Here is a 15,000-nt window from a genome sequence, read left to right as displayed (position 1 = left end):
TAGAGATTAAGTAGCAGCAGCAGCAGCAAAAATTTAATGCAGTCTTTAATTTAGGCTTGTAGTATTTCATATCCAGAAGAGAAGTATACAGAGATTCATATATTTAAAAAGCATCCTAAATAATAATAAAACTATAGCGCCCAACGTGGGCTCGAACCCACGACCCCGAGATTAAGAGTCTCGTGCTCTACCGACTGAGCTAGCCGGGCTTCAAGCATGAACAAAAAATAAATTCACATAAAAAAAGTACAATGGTTAGTTCCACAAACATAAAAAATAATTTAGATGATTAAATATTGTTGAAAAATGGCTAGAGATTAAGTAGCAGCAGCAGCAGCAGCAAAAATTTAATGCAGTCTTTAATTTAGGCTTGTAGTATTTCATATCCAGAAGAGAAGTATACAGAGATTCATATATTTAAAAAGCATCCTAAATAATAATAAAACTATAGCGCCCAACGTGGGGCTCGAACCCACGACCCCTGAGATTAAGAGTCTCGTGCTCTACCGACTGAGCTAGCCGGGCTTCAAGCGTGAACAAAAAATAAATTCTCATAAAAAAAGTACAATGTTTAGTTCCACAAACATAAAAAATAATTTAGATGATTAAATATTGCTGAAACATGGCTAGAGATTAAGTAGCAGTAGCAGCAAAAATTTAATGCAGTCTTTAATTTAGGCTTGTAGTATTTTATATCCAGAAGAGAAGTATACAGAGATTCATATATTTAAAAAGCTTCCTAAATAATAAAAAAACAATAGCGCCCAACGTGGGGCTCGAACCCACGACCCCGAGATTAAGAGTCTCGTGCTCTACCGATTGAGCTAGCCGGGCTTCAAGCGTGAACAAAAAATAAATTCACATAAAAAAAAGTACAATGTTTAGTTCCACAAACATAAAAAATAATTTAGATGATTAAATATTGTTGAAAAATGGCTAGAGAAGTAGCAGTAGCAGCAAAAATTTAATGCAGTCTTTAATTTAGGCTTGTAGTATTTTATATCCAGAAGAGAAGTATACAGAGATTCATATATTTAAAAAGCATCCTAAATGATAAAAAAACTATAGCGCCCAATGTGGGGCTCGAACCCACGACCCCGGGATTAAGAGTCTCGTGCTCTACCGACTGAGCTAGCCGTTCTTCAAGCGTGAACAAAATATAAATTCTCATAAAAAAGTACAATGTTTAGTTCCACAAACATAAAAAATAATTTAGATGATTAAATATTGTTGAAAAATGGCTAGAGATTAAGTAACAGTAGCAGCAAAAATTTTATGCAGTCTTTAATTTAGGCTTGTAGTATTTTATATCCAGAAGAGAAGTATACAGAGATTCATATATTTAAAAAGCATTCAAAATAATAAAAAAACTATAGCGCCCAACGTGGGGCTCGAACCCACGACCCCGAGATTAAGAGTCTCGTGCTCTACCGACAGAGCTAGCCGGGCTTCAAGCGTGAACAAAAAATAAATTCACATAAAAAAAGTACAATGGTTAGTTCCACAAACATAAAAAATAATTTAGATGATTAAATATTGTTGAAAAATTGCTAGAGATTAAGTAGCAGTAGCAGCAAAAATTTAATGCAGTCTTTAATTTATGCTTGTAGTATTTCATATCCAGAAGAGAAGTATACAGAGATTCATATATTTAAAAAGCATCCTAAATAATAAAACTATAGCGCCCAACGTGGGGCTCGAACCCACGACCCCGAGATTAAGAGTCACGTGCTCTACCGACTGAGCTAGCCGGGCTTCAAGGGTGAACAAAAAATAAATTCTCATAAAAAAAGTACAATGTTTAGTTCCACAAACATAAAAAATAATTTAGATGATTAAATATTGTTGAAAAATGGCTAGAGATTAAGTAGCAGTAGCAGCAAAAATTTAAAGCAGTCTTTAATTTAGGCTTGTAGTATTTTATATCCAGAAGAGAAGTATACAGAGATTCATATATTTAAAAAGCATCCCAAATAATAAAAAAACTATAGCGCCCAATGTGGGGCTCGACCCCACGAAATCGAGATTAAGAGTCTCGTGCTCTACCGACTGAGCTAGCCGGGCTTCAAGCGTGAACAAAAAATAAATTCACATAAAAAAAGTACAATGTTTAGTTCCACAAACATAAAAAAAAATTTAGATGATTAAATGTTGTTGAAAAATGGCTAGAGATTAGGTAGCAGTAGCAGCAAAAATTTAATGCTGTCTTTAATTTAGGCTTGCAGTATTTTATATCCAGAAGAGAAGTATACAGAGATTCATATATTTAAAAAGCATCCTAAATGATAAAAAAACTATAGCGCCCAACGTGGGGCTCGAACCCACGACCCCGAGATTAAGAGTTTCGTGCTCTACCGACTGAGCTAGCCGGGCTTCAAGCGTGAACAAAAAATAAATTCTCATAAAAAAAGTATAATGTTTAGTTCCACAAACATAAAAAATAATTTAGATGATCAAATATTGTTGAAAAATGGCTAGAGATTAAGTAGCAGTAGCAGCAAAAATTTAATGCAGTCTTTAATTTAGGCTTGTAGTATTTTATATCCAGAAGAGAAGTATACAGAGATTCATATATTTAAAAAGCATCCCAAATAATAAAAAAACTATAGCGCCCAATGTGGGGCTCGAACCCAGGACCCCGAGATTAAGAGTCTCGTGCTCTACCGACTGAGCTAGCCGGGCTTCAAGCGTGAACAAAAAAAAAATTCACATTAAAAAAATTACAATGTTTAGTTCCACAAACATAAAAAATAATTTAGATGATTAAATATTGTTGAAAAATTTCCAGAGATTAAGTAACAGTAGCAGCAAAAATTTAATGCAGTCTTTAATTTAGGCATGTAGTATTTTATATCCAGAAGAGAAGTATACAGAGATTCATATATTTAAAAAGCATCCTAAATAATAATAAAACTATAGCGCCCAACATGGGGCTCGAACCCTCGACCCCGAGATTAAGAGTCTCGTGCTCTACCGACTGAGCTAGCCTGGCTTCAAGCGTGAGCAAAAAATAAATTCACATAAAAAAAGTACAATGTTTAGTTCCACAAACATAAAAAATAATTTAGATGATTAAATATTGTTGAAAAATGGCTAGAGATTAAGTAGCAGTAGCAGCAAAAATTTAATGCTGTCTTTAACTTAGACTTGTAGTATTTTATATCCAGAAGAGAAGTATACAGAGATTCATATATTTAAAAAGCATCCTAAATAATAAAAAAACAATAGCGCCCAACGTGGGGCTCGAACCCACGACCCCGAGATTAAGAGTCTCGTGCTCTACCGACTGAGCTAGCCGGGCTTCAAGCGTGAACAAAAAATAAATTCACATAAAAAAAAGTACAATGTTTAGTTCCACAAACATAAAAAATAATTTAGATGATTAAATATTGTTGAAAATGGCTAGAGAAGTAGCAGTAGCAGCAAAAATTTAATGCAGTCTTTAATTTAGGCTTGTAGTATTTTATATCCAGAAGAGAAGTATACAGAGATTCATATATTTAAAAAGCATCCTAAATGATAAAAAAACTATAGCGCCCAACGTAGGGCTCGAACCCACGACCCCTGAGATTAAGAGTCTCGTGCTCTACCGACTGAGCTAGCCGGGCTTCAAGCGTGAACAAAAAATAAATTCTCATAAAAAAAGAACAATGTTTAGTTCCACAAACATAAAAAATAATTTAGATGATTCAATATTGTTGAAAAATGGCTAGAGAAGTAGCAGTAGCAGCAAAAATTTAATGCAGTCTTTAATTTAGGCTTGTAGTATTTTATATCCAGAAGAGAAGTATACAGAGATTCATATATTTAAAAAGCATCCTAAATGATAAAAAAACTATAGCGCCCAATGTGGGGCTCGAACCCACGACCCCGGGATTAAGAGTCTCGTGCTCTACCGACTGAGCTAGCCGTTCTTCAAGCGTGAACAAAATATAAATTCTCATAAAAAAGTACAATGTTTAGTTCCACAAACATAAAAAATAATTTAGATGATTAAATATTGTTGAAAAATGGCTAGAGATTAAGTAACAGTAGCAGCAAAAATTTTATGCAGTCTTTAATTTAGGCTTGTAGTATTTTATATCCAGAAGAGAAGTATACAGAGATTCATATATTTAAAAAGCATTCAAAATAATAAAAAAACTATAGCGCCCAACGTGGGGCTCGAACCCACGACCCCGAGATTAAGAGTCTCGTGCTCTACCGACAGAGCTAGCCGGGCTTCAAGCGTGAACAAAAAATAAATTCACATAAAAAAAGTACAATGGTTAGTTCCACAAACATAAAAAATAATTTAGATGATTAAATATTGTTGAAAAATTGCTAGAGATTAAGTAGCAGTAGCAGCAAAAATTTAATGCAGTCTTTAATTTATGCTTGTAGTATTTCATATCCAGAAGAGAAGTATACAGAGATTCATATATTTAAAAAGCATCCTAAATAATAAAACTATAGCGCCCAACGTGGGGCTCGAACCCACGACCCCGAGATTAAGAGTCACGTGCTCTACCGACTGAGCTAGCCGGGCTTCAAGGGTGAACAAAAAATAAATTCTCATAAAAAAAGTACAATGTTTAGTTCCACAAACATAAAAAATAATTTAGATGATTAAATATTGTTGAAAAATGGCTAGAGATTAAGTAGCAGTAGCAGCAAAAATTTAAAGCAGTCTTTAATTTAGGCTTGTAGTATTTTATATCCAGAAGAGAAGTATACAGAGATTCATATATTTAAAAAGCATCCCAAATAATAAAAAAACTATAGCGCCCAATGTGGGGCTCGACCCCACGAAATCGAGATTAAGAGTCTCGTGCTCTACCGACTGAGCTAGCCGGGCTTCAAGCGTGAACAAAAAATAAATTCACATAAAAAAAGTACAATGTTTAGTTCCACAAACATAAAAAAAAATTTAGATGATTAAATGTTGTTGAAAAATGGCTAGAGATTAGGTAGCAGTAGCAGCAAAAATTTAATGCTGTCTTTAATTTAGGCTTGCAGTATTTTATATCCAGAAGAGAAGTATACAGAGATTCATATATTTAAAAAGCATCCTAAATGATAAAAAAACTATAGCGCCCAACGTGGGGCTCGAACCCACGACCCCGAGATTAAGAGTTTCGTGCTCTACCGACTGAGCTAGCCGGGCTTCAAGCGTGAACAAAAAATAAATTCTCATAAAAAAAGTATAATGTTTAGTTCCACAAACATAAAAAATAATTTAGATGATCAAATATTGTTGAAAAATGGCTAGAGATTAAGTAGCAGTAGCAGCAAAAATTTAATGCAGTCTTTAATTTAGGCTTGTAGTATTTTATATCCAGAAGAGAAGTATACAGAGATTCATATATTTAAAAAGCATCCCAAATAATAAAAAAACTATAGCGCCCAATGTGGGGCTCGAACCCAGGACCCCGAGATTAAGAGTCTCGTGCTCTACCGACTGAGCTAGCCGGGCTTCAAGCGTGAACAAAAAATAAATTCACATTAAAAAAATTACAATGTTTAGTTCCACAAACATAAAAAATAATTTAGATGATTAAATATTGTTGAAAAATTTCCAGAGATTAAGTAGCAGTAGCAGCAAAAATTTAATGCAGTCTTTAATTTAGGCATGTAGTATTTTATATCCAGAAGAGAAGTATACAGAGATTCATATATTTAAAAAGCATCCTAAATAATAATAAAACTATAGCGCCCAACATGGGGCTCGAACCCTCGACCCCGAGATTAAGAGTCTCGTGCTCTACCGACTGAGCTAGCCTGGCTTCAAGCGTGAGCAAAAAATAAATTCACATAAAAAAAGTACAATGTTTAGTTCCACAAACATAAAAAATAATTTAGATGATTAAATATTGTTGAAAAATGGCTAGAGATTAAGTAGCAGTAGCAGCAAAAATTTAATGCTGTCTTTAACTTAGACTTGTAGTATTTTATATCCAGAAGAGAAGTATACAGAGATTCATATATTTAAAAAGCATCCTAAATAATAAAAAAACAATAGCGCCCAACGTGGGGCTCGAACCCTCGACCCCGAGATTAAGAGTCTCGTGCTCTACCGACTGAGCTAGCCGGGCTTCAAGCGTGAACAAAAAATAAATTCACATAAAAAAAAGTACAATGTTTAGTTCCACAAACATAAAAAATAATTTAGATGATTAAATATTGTTGAAAATGGCTAGAGAAGTAGCAGTAGCAGCAAAAATTTAATGCAGTCTTTAATTTAGGCTTGTAGTATTTTATATCCAGAAGAGAAGTATACAGAGATTCATATATTTAAAAAGCATCCTAAATGATAAAAAAACTATAGCGCCCAACGTAGGGCTCGAACCCACGACCCCTGAGATTAAGAGTCTCGTGCTCTACCGACTGAGCTAGCCGGGCTTCAAGCGTGAACAAAAAATAAATTCTCATAAAAAAAGAACAATGTTTAGTTCCACAAACATAAAAAATAATTTAGATGATTCAATATTGTTGAAAAATGGCTAGAGATTAAGTAGCAGTAGCAGCAAAAATTTAATGCAGTCTTTAATTTAGGCTTGTAGTATTTTATATCCAGAAGAGAAGTATACAGAGATTCATATATTTAAAAAGCATCCTAAATAATAAAAAAACAATAGCGCCCAACGTGGGGCTCGAACCCACGTCCCCGAGATTAAGAGTCTCGTGCTCTACCGACTGAGCTAGCCGGGCTTCAAGCGTGAACAAAAAATAAATTCACATAAAAAAAAGTACAATGTTTAGTTCCACAAACATAAAAAATAATTTAGATGATTAAATATTGTTGAAAAATGGCTAGAGAAGTAGCAGTAGCAGCAAAAATTTAATGCAGTCTTTAATTTAGGCTTGTAGTATTTTATATCCAGAAGAGAAGTATACAGAGATTCATATATTTAAAAAGCATCCTAAATGATAAAAAAACTATAGCGCCCAACGTGGGGCTCGAAACCACGACCCCGAGATTAAGAGTCTCGTGCTCTACCGACAGAGCTAGCCGTTTTTCAGGCGTGAACAAAATATAAATTCTCATAAAAAAAAGTACAATGTTTAGTTCCACAAACATAAAAAATAATTTAGATGATTAAATATTGTTGAAAAATGGCTAGAGATTAAGTAACAGTAGCAGCAAAAATTTTATGCAGTTTTTAATTTAGGCTTGTAGTATTTTATTTCCAGAAGAGAAATATACAGAGATTCATATATTTAAAAAGCATCCCAAATAATAAAAAAACTATAGCGCCCAACGTGGGGCTCGAACCCACGACCCCGAGATTAAGAGTCTCGTGCTCTACCGACTGAGCTAGCCGGGCTTCAAGCGTGAACAAAAAATAAATTCACATAAAAAAAGTACAATGGTTAGTTCCACAAACATAAAAAATAATTTAGATGATTAAATATTGTTGAAAAATGGCTAGAGATTAAGTAGCAGCAGCAGCAGCAAAAATTTAATGCAGTCTTTAATTTAGGCTTGTAGTATTTCATATCCAGAAGAGAAGTATACAGAAATTCATATATTTAAAAAGCATCCTAAATAATAAAACTATAGCGCCCAACGTGGGGCTCGAACCCACGACCCCGAGATTAAGAGTCACGTGCTCTACCGACTGAGCTAGCCGGGCTTCAAGCGTGAACAAAAAATAAATTCTCATAAAAAAAGTACAATGTTTAGTTCCACAAACATAAAAAATAATTTAGATGATTAAATATTGTTGAAAAATGGCTAGAGATTAAGTAGCAGTAGCAGCAAAAATTTAATGCAGTCTTTAATTTAGGCTTGTAGTATTTTATATCCAGAAGAGAAGTATACAGAGATTCATATATTTAAAAAGCATCCCAAATAATAAAAAAATTATAGCGCCCAACGTGTGGCTCGAACCCACGACCCCGAGATTAAGAGTCTCGTGCTCTACCGACTGAGCTAGCCGGGCTTCAAGCGTGAACAAAAAATAAATTCACATAAAAAAAGTACAATGTTTAGTTCCACAAACATAAAAAATAATTTAGATGATTAAATATTGTTGAAAAATTTCTAGAGATTAAGTAGCAGTAGCAGCAAAAATTTAATGCAGTCTTTAATTTAGGCTTGTAGTATTTTATATCCAGAAGAGAAGTATACAGAGATTCATATATTTAAAAAGCATCCTAAATAATAAAAAAACAATAGCGCCCAACGTGGGGCTCGAACCCACGACCCCGAGATTAAGAGTCTCGTGCTCTAGCGACTGAGCTAGCCGGGCTGCAAGCGTGAACAAAAAATAAATTCACATAAAAAAAAGTACAATGTTTAGTTCCACAAACATAAAAAATAATTTAGATGATTAAATATTGTTGAAAAATGGCTAGAGAAGTAGCAGTAGCAGCAAAAATTTAACGCAGTCTTTAATTTAGGCTTGTAGTATTTTATATCCAGAAGAGAAGTATACAGAGATTCATATATTTAAAAAGCATCCTAAATGATAAAAAAACTATAGCGCCCAACGTGGGGCTCGAAACCACGACCCCGATATTAAGAGTCTCGTGCTCTACCGACAGAGCTAGCCGTTTTTCAGGCGTGAACAAAATATAAATTCTCATAAAAAAAAGTACAATGTTTAGTTCCACAAACATAAAAAATAATTTAGATGATTAAATATTGTTGAAAAATGGCTAGAGATTAAGTAACAGTAGCAGCAAAAATTTTATGCAGTTTTTAATTTAGGCTTGTAGTATTTTATTTCCAGAAGAGAAGTATACAGAGATTCATATATTTAAAAAGCATCCCAAATAATAAAAAAACTATAGCGCCCAACGTGGGGCTCGAACCCACGACCCCGACATTAAGAGTCTCGTGCTCTACCGACTGAGCTAGCCGGGCTTCAAGCGTGAACAAAAAATAAATTCACATAAAAAAAGTACAATGTTTAGTTCCACAAACTTAAAAAATAATTTAGATGATTAAATATTGTTGAAAAATGGCTAGAGATTAAGTAGCAGTAGCAGCAAAAATTTAAAGCAGTCTTTAATTTAGGCTTGTAGTATTTTATATCCAGAAGAGAAGTATACAGAGATTCATATATTTAAAAAGCATCCCAAATAATAAAAAAACTATAGCGCCCAATGTGGGGCTCGACCCCACGAAATCGAGATTAAGAGTCTCGTGCTCTACCGACTGAGCTAGCCGGGCTTCAAGCGTGAACAAAAAATAAATTCACATAAAAAAAGTACAATGTTTAGTTCCACAAACATAAAAAAAAATTTAGATGATTAAATGTTGTTGAAAAATGGCTAGAGATTAAGTAACAGTAGCAGCAAAAATTTTATGCAGTCTTTAATTTAGGCTTGTAGTATTATATATCCAGAAGAGAAGTATACAGAGATTCATATATTTAAAAAGCATTCAAAATAATAAAAAAACTATAGCGCCCAACGTGGGGCTCGAACCCACAACCCCGAGATTAAGAGTCTCGTGCTCTACCGACTGAGCTAGCCGGGCTTCAAGCGTGAACAAAAAATAAATTCACATAAAAAAAGTACAATGTTTAGTTCCACAAACATAAAAAAAAATTTAGATGATTAAATGTTGTTGAAAAATGGCTAGAGATTAAGTAGCAGTAGCAGCAAAAATTTAATGCAGTCTTTAATTTAGGCTTGTAGTATTTTATATCCAGAAGAGAAGTATACAGAGATTCATATATTTAAAAAGCATCCTAAATAATAAAAAAACAATAGCGCCCAACGTGGGGCTCGAACCCACGACCCCGAGATTAAGAGTCTCGTGCTCTACCGACTGAGCTAGCCGGGCTTCAAGCGTGAACAAAAAATAAATTCACATAAAAAAAAGTACAATGTTTAGTTCCACAAACATAAAAAATAATTTAGATGATTAAATATTGTTGAAAAATGGCTAGAGAAGTAGCAGTAGCAGCAAAAATTTAATGCAGTCTTTAATTTAGGCTTGTAGTATTTTATATCCAGAAGAGAAGTATACAGAGATTCATATATTTAAAAAGCATCCTAAATGATAAAAAAACTATAGCGCCCAACGTGGGGCTCGAAACCACGACCCCGAGATTAAGAGTCTCGTGCTCTACCGACAGAGCTAGCCGTTTTTCAGGCGTGAACAAAATATAAATTCTCATAAAAAAAAGTACAATGTTTAGTTCCACAAACATAAAAAATAATTTAGATGATTAAATATTGTTGAAAAATTGCTAGAGATTAAGTAGCAGTAGCAGCAAAAATTTAATGCAGTCTTTAATTTATGCTTGTAGTATTTCATATCCAGAAGAGAAGTATACAGAGATTCATATATTTAAAAAGCATCCTAAATAATAAAACTATAGCGCCCAACGTGGGGCTCGAACCCACGACCCCGAGATTAAGAGTCACGTGCTCTACCGACTGAGCTAGCCGGGCTTCAAGGGTGAACAAAAAATAAATTCTCATAAAAAAAGTACAATGTTTAGTTCCACAAACTTAAAAAATAATTTAGATGATTAAATATTGTTGAAAAATGGCTAGAGATTAAGTAGCAGTAGCAGCAAAAATTTAAAGCAGTCTTTAATTTAGGCTTGTAGTATTTTATATCCAGAAGAGAAGTATACAGAGATTCATATATTTAAAAAGCATCCCAAATAATAAAAAAACTATAGCGCCCAATGTGGGGCTCGACCCCACGAAATCGAGATTAAGAGTCTCGTGCTCTACCGACTGAGCTAGCCGGGCTTCAAGCGTGAACAAAAAATAAATTCACATAAAAAAAGTACAATGTTTAGTTCCACAAACATAAAAAAAAATTTAGATGATTAAATGTTGTTGAAAAATGGCTAGAGATTAGGTAGCAGTAGCAGCAAAAATTTAATGCTGTCTTTAATTTAGGCTTGCAGTATTTTATATCCAGAAGAGAAGTATACAGAGATTCATATATTTAAAAAGCATCCTAAATGATAAAAAAACTATAGCGCCCAACGTGGGGCTCGAACCCACGACCCCGAGATTAAGAGTTTCGTGCTCTACCGACTGAGCTAGCCGGGCTTCAAGCGTGAACAAAAAATAAATTCTCATAAAAAAAGTATAATGTTTAGTTCCACAAACATAAAAAATAATTTAGATGATCAAATATTGTTGAAAAATGGCTAGAGATTAAGTAGCAGTAGCAGCAAAAATTTAATGCAGTCTTTAATTTAGGCTTGTAGTATTTTATATCCAGAAGAGAAGTATACAGAGATTCATATATTTAAAAAGCATCCCAAATAATAAAAAAACTATAGCGCCCAATGTGGGGCTCGAACCCAGGACCCCGAGATTAAGAGTCTCGTGCTCTACCGACTGAGCTAGCCGGGCTTCAAGCGTGAACAAAACATAAATTCACATTAAAAAAATTACAATGTTTAGTTCCACAAACATAAAAAATAATTTAGATGATTAAATATTGTTGAAAAATTTCCAGAGATTAAGTAGCAGTAGCAGCAAAAATTTAATGCAGTCTTTAATTTAGGCATGTAGTATTTTATATCCAGAAGAGAAGTATACAGAGATTCATATATTTAAAAAGCATCCTAAATAATAATAAAACTATAGCGCCCAACATGGGGCTCGAACCCTCGACCCCGAGATTAAGAGTCTCGTGCTCTACCGACTGAGCTAGCCTGGCTTCAAGCGTGAGCAAAAAATAAATTCACATAAAAAAAGTACAATGTTTAGTTCCACAAACATAAAAAATAATTTAGATGATTAAATATTGTTGAAAAATGGCTAGAGATTAAGTAGCAGTAGCAGCAAAAATTTAATGCTGTCTTTAACTTAGACTTGTAGTATTTTATATCCAGAAGAGAAGTATACAGAGATTCATATATTTAAAAAGCATCCTAAATAATAAAAAAACAATAGCGCCCAACGTGGGGCTCGAACCCACGACCCCGAGATTAAGAGTCTCGTGCTCTACCGACTGAGCTAGCCGGGCTTCAAGCGTGAACAAAAAATAAATTCACATAAAAAAAAGTACAATGTTTAGTTCCACAAACATAAAAAATAATTTAGATGATTAAATATTGTTGAAAATGGCTAGAGAAGTAGCAGTAGCAGCAAAAATTTAATGCAGTCTTTAATTTAGGCTTGTAGTATTTTATATCCAGAAGAGAAGTATACAGAGATTCATATATTTAAAAAGCATCCTAAATGATAAAAAAACAATAGCGCCCAACGTGGGGCTCGAACCCACGTCCCCGAGATTAAGAGTCTCGTGCTCTACCGACTGAGCTAGCCGGGCTTCAAGCGTGAACAAAAAATAAATTCACATAAAAAAAAGTACAATGTTTAGTTCCACAAACATAAAAAATAATTTAGATGATTAAATATTGTTGAAAAATGGCTAGAGAAGTAGCAGTAGCAGCAAAAATTTAATGCAGTCTTTAATTTAGGCTTGTAGTATTTTATATCCAGAAGAGAAGTATACAGAGATTCATATATTTAAAAAGCATCCTAAATGATAAAAAAACTATAGCGCCCAACGTGGGGCTCGAAACCACGACCCCGAGATTAAGAGTCTCGTGCTCTACCGACAGAGCTAGCCGTTTTTCAGGCGTGAACAAAATATAAATTCTCATAAAAAAAAGTACAATGTTTAGTTCCACAAACATAAAAAATAATTTAGATGATTAAATATTGTTGAAAAATGGCTAGAGATTAAGTAACAGTAGCAGCAAAAATTTTATGCAGTTTTTAATTTAGGCTTGTAGTATTTTATTTCCAGAAGAGAAATATACAGAGATTCATATATTTAAAAGGCATCCCAAATAATAAAAAAACTATAGCGCCCAACGTGGGGCTCGAACCCACGACCCCGAGATTAAGAGTCTCGTGCTCTACCGACAGAGCTAGCCGGGCTTCAAGCGTGAACAAAAAATAAATTCACATAAAAAAAGTACAATGGTTAGTTCCACAAACATAAAAAATAATTTAGATGATTAAATATTGTTGAAAAATGGCTAGAGATTAAGTAGCAGCAGCAGCAGCAAAAATTTAATGCAGTCTTTTATTTAGGCTTGTAGTATTTCATATCCAGAAGAGAAGTATACAGAGATTCATATATTTAAAAAGCATCCTAAATAATAAAACTATAGCGCCCAACGTGGGGCTCGAACCCACGACCCCGAGATTAAGAGTCACGTGCTCTACCGACTGAGCTAGCCGGGCTTCAAGCGTGAACAAAAAATAAATTCTCATAAAAAAAGTACAATGTTTAGTTCCACAAACATAAAAAATAATTTAGATGATTAAATATTGTTGAAAAATGGCTAGAGATTAAGTAGCAGTAGCAGCAAAAATTTAATGCAGTCTTTAATTTAGGCTTGTAGTATTTTATATCCAGAAGAGAAGTATACAGAGATTCATATATTTAAAAAGCATCCCAAATAATAAAAAAATTATAGCGCCCAACGTGTGGCTCGAACCCACGACCCCGAGATTAAGAGTCTCGTGCTCTACCGACTGAGCTAGCCGGGCTTCAAGCGTGAACAAAAAATAAATTCACATAAAAAAAGTACAATGTTTAGTTCCACAAACATAAAAAATAATTTAGATGATTAAATATTGTTGAAAAATTTCTAGAGATTAAGTAGCAGTAGCAGCAAAAATTTAATGCAGTCTTTAATTTAGGCTTGTAGTATTTTATATCCAGAAGAGAAGTATACAGAGATTCATATATTTAAAAAGCATCCTAAATAATAAAAAAACAATAGCGCCCAACGTGGGGCTCGAACCCACGACCCCGAGATTAAGAGTCTCGTGCTCTACCGACCGAGCTAGCCGGGCTTCAAGCGTGAACAAAAAATAAATTCACATAAAAAAAAGTACAATGTTTAGTTCCACAAACATAAAAAATAATTTAGATGATTAAATATTGTTGAAAAATGGCTAGAGAAGTAGCAGTAGCAGCAAAAATTTAACGCAGTCTTTAATTTAGGCTTGTAGTATTTTATATCCAGAAGAGAAGTATACAGAGATTCATATATTTAAAAAGCATCCTAAATGATAAAAAAACTATAGCGCCCAACGTGGGGCTCGAAACCACGACCCCGATATTAAGAGTCTCGTGCTCTACCGACAGAGCTAGCCGTTTTTCAGGCGTGAACAAAATATAAATTCTCATAAAAAAAAGTACAATGTTTAGTTCCACAAACATAAAAAATAATTTAGATGATTAAATATTGTTGAAAAATGGCTAGAGATTAAGTAACAGTAGCAGCAAAAATTTTATGCAGTTTTTAATTTAGGCTTGTAGTATTTTATTTCCAGAAGAAAAGTATACAGAGATTCATATATTTAAAAAGCATCCCAAATAATAAAAAAACTATAGCGCCCAACGTGGGGCTCGAACCCACGACCCCGACATTAAGAGTCTCGTGCTCTACCGACTGAGCTAGCCGGGCTTCAAGCGTGAACAAAAAATAAATTCACATAAAAAAAGTACAATGTTTAGTTCCACAAACATAAAAAATAATTTAGATGATTAAATATTGTTGAAAAATTTCTAGAGATTAAGTAGCAGTAGCAGCAAAAATTTAATGCAGTCTTTAATTTAGGCTTGTAGTATTTTATATCCAGAAGAGAAGTATACAGAGATTCATATATTTAAAAAGCATCCTAAATAATAAAAAAACAATAGCGCCCAACGTGGGGCTCGAACCCACGACCCAGAGATTAAGAGTCTCGTGCTCTACCGACTGAGCTAGCCGGGCTTCAAGCGTGAACAAAAAATAAATTCACATAAAAAAAAGTACAATGTTTAGTTCCACAAACATAAAAAATAATTTAGATGATTAAATATTGTTGAAAAATGGCTAGAGAAGTAGCAGTAGCAGCAAAAATTTAACGCAGTCTTTAATTTAGGCTTGTAGTATTTTATATCCAGAAGAGAAGTATACAGAGATTCATATATTTAAAAAGCATCCTAAATGATAAAAAAACTATAGCGCCCAACGTGGGGCTCGAAACCACGACCCCGATATTAAGAGTCTCGTGCTC

At 33.9% G+C, this 15,000-nt stretch overlaps 6 non-coding genes across 6 annotated transcripts; all 6 read right to left on the bottom strand.

Annotated features, from left to right (window-relative positions):
* Positions 1–3,228: 3,228 nt before the first annotated feature.
* On the bottom strand, positions 3,229–3,301 carry TRNAK-CUU (transfer RNA lysine (anticodon CUU)). The gene has a single exon. It is a non-coding gene; the product is annotated as a tRNA-Lys (tRNA).
* Positions 3,302–6,617: 3,316 nt separating this feature from the next.
* Positions 6,618–6,690, bottom strand: TRNAK-CUU (transfer RNA lysine (anticodon CUU)). The gene has a single exon. It is a non-coding gene; the product is annotated as a tRNA-Lys (tRNA).
* A 544-nt stretch (positions 6,691–7,234) lies between these two features.
* On the bottom strand, positions 7,235–7,307 carry TRNAK-CUU (transfer RNA lysine (anticodon CUU)). The gene has a single exon. It is a non-coding gene; the product is annotated as a tRNA-Lys (tRNA).
* Positions 7,308–9,705: 2,398 nt separating this feature from the next.
* Positions 9,706–9,778, bottom strand: TRNAK-CUU (transfer RNA lysine (anticodon CUU)). The gene has a single exon. It is a non-coding gene; the product is annotated as a tRNA-Lys (tRNA).
* A 2,087-nt stretch (positions 9,779–11,865) lies between these two features.
* TRNAK-CUU (transfer RNA lysine (anticodon CUU)) lies at positions 11,866–11,938 on the bottom strand. Its single transcript has one exon. It is a non-coding gene; the product is annotated as a tRNA-Lys (tRNA).
* A 233-nt stretch (positions 11,939–12,171) lies between these two features.
* Positions 12,172–12,244, bottom strand: TRNAK-CUU (transfer RNA lysine (anticodon CUU)). Its single transcript has one exon. It is a non-coding gene; the product is annotated as a tRNA-Lys (tRNA).
* Between the last annotated feature and the right edge of the window lie 2,756 nt (positions 12,245–15,000).

The sequence above is a fragment of the Parasteatoda tepidariorum genome, chromosome 5 (genome assembly GCF_982258835.1).
Source record: "Parasteatoda tepidariorum strain Cologne lab strain chromosome 5, Ptep-v5.0, whole genome shotgun sequence".
NCBI classification, from domain to species: Eukaryota; Metazoa; Arthropoda; class Arachnida; order Araneae; family Theridiidae; genus Parasteatoda; species Parasteatoda tepidariorum.
The sequence above is the reverse complement of the archived record's forward strand: the minus strand, read 5'-3'. Positions and strand labels throughout refer to the sequence as shown.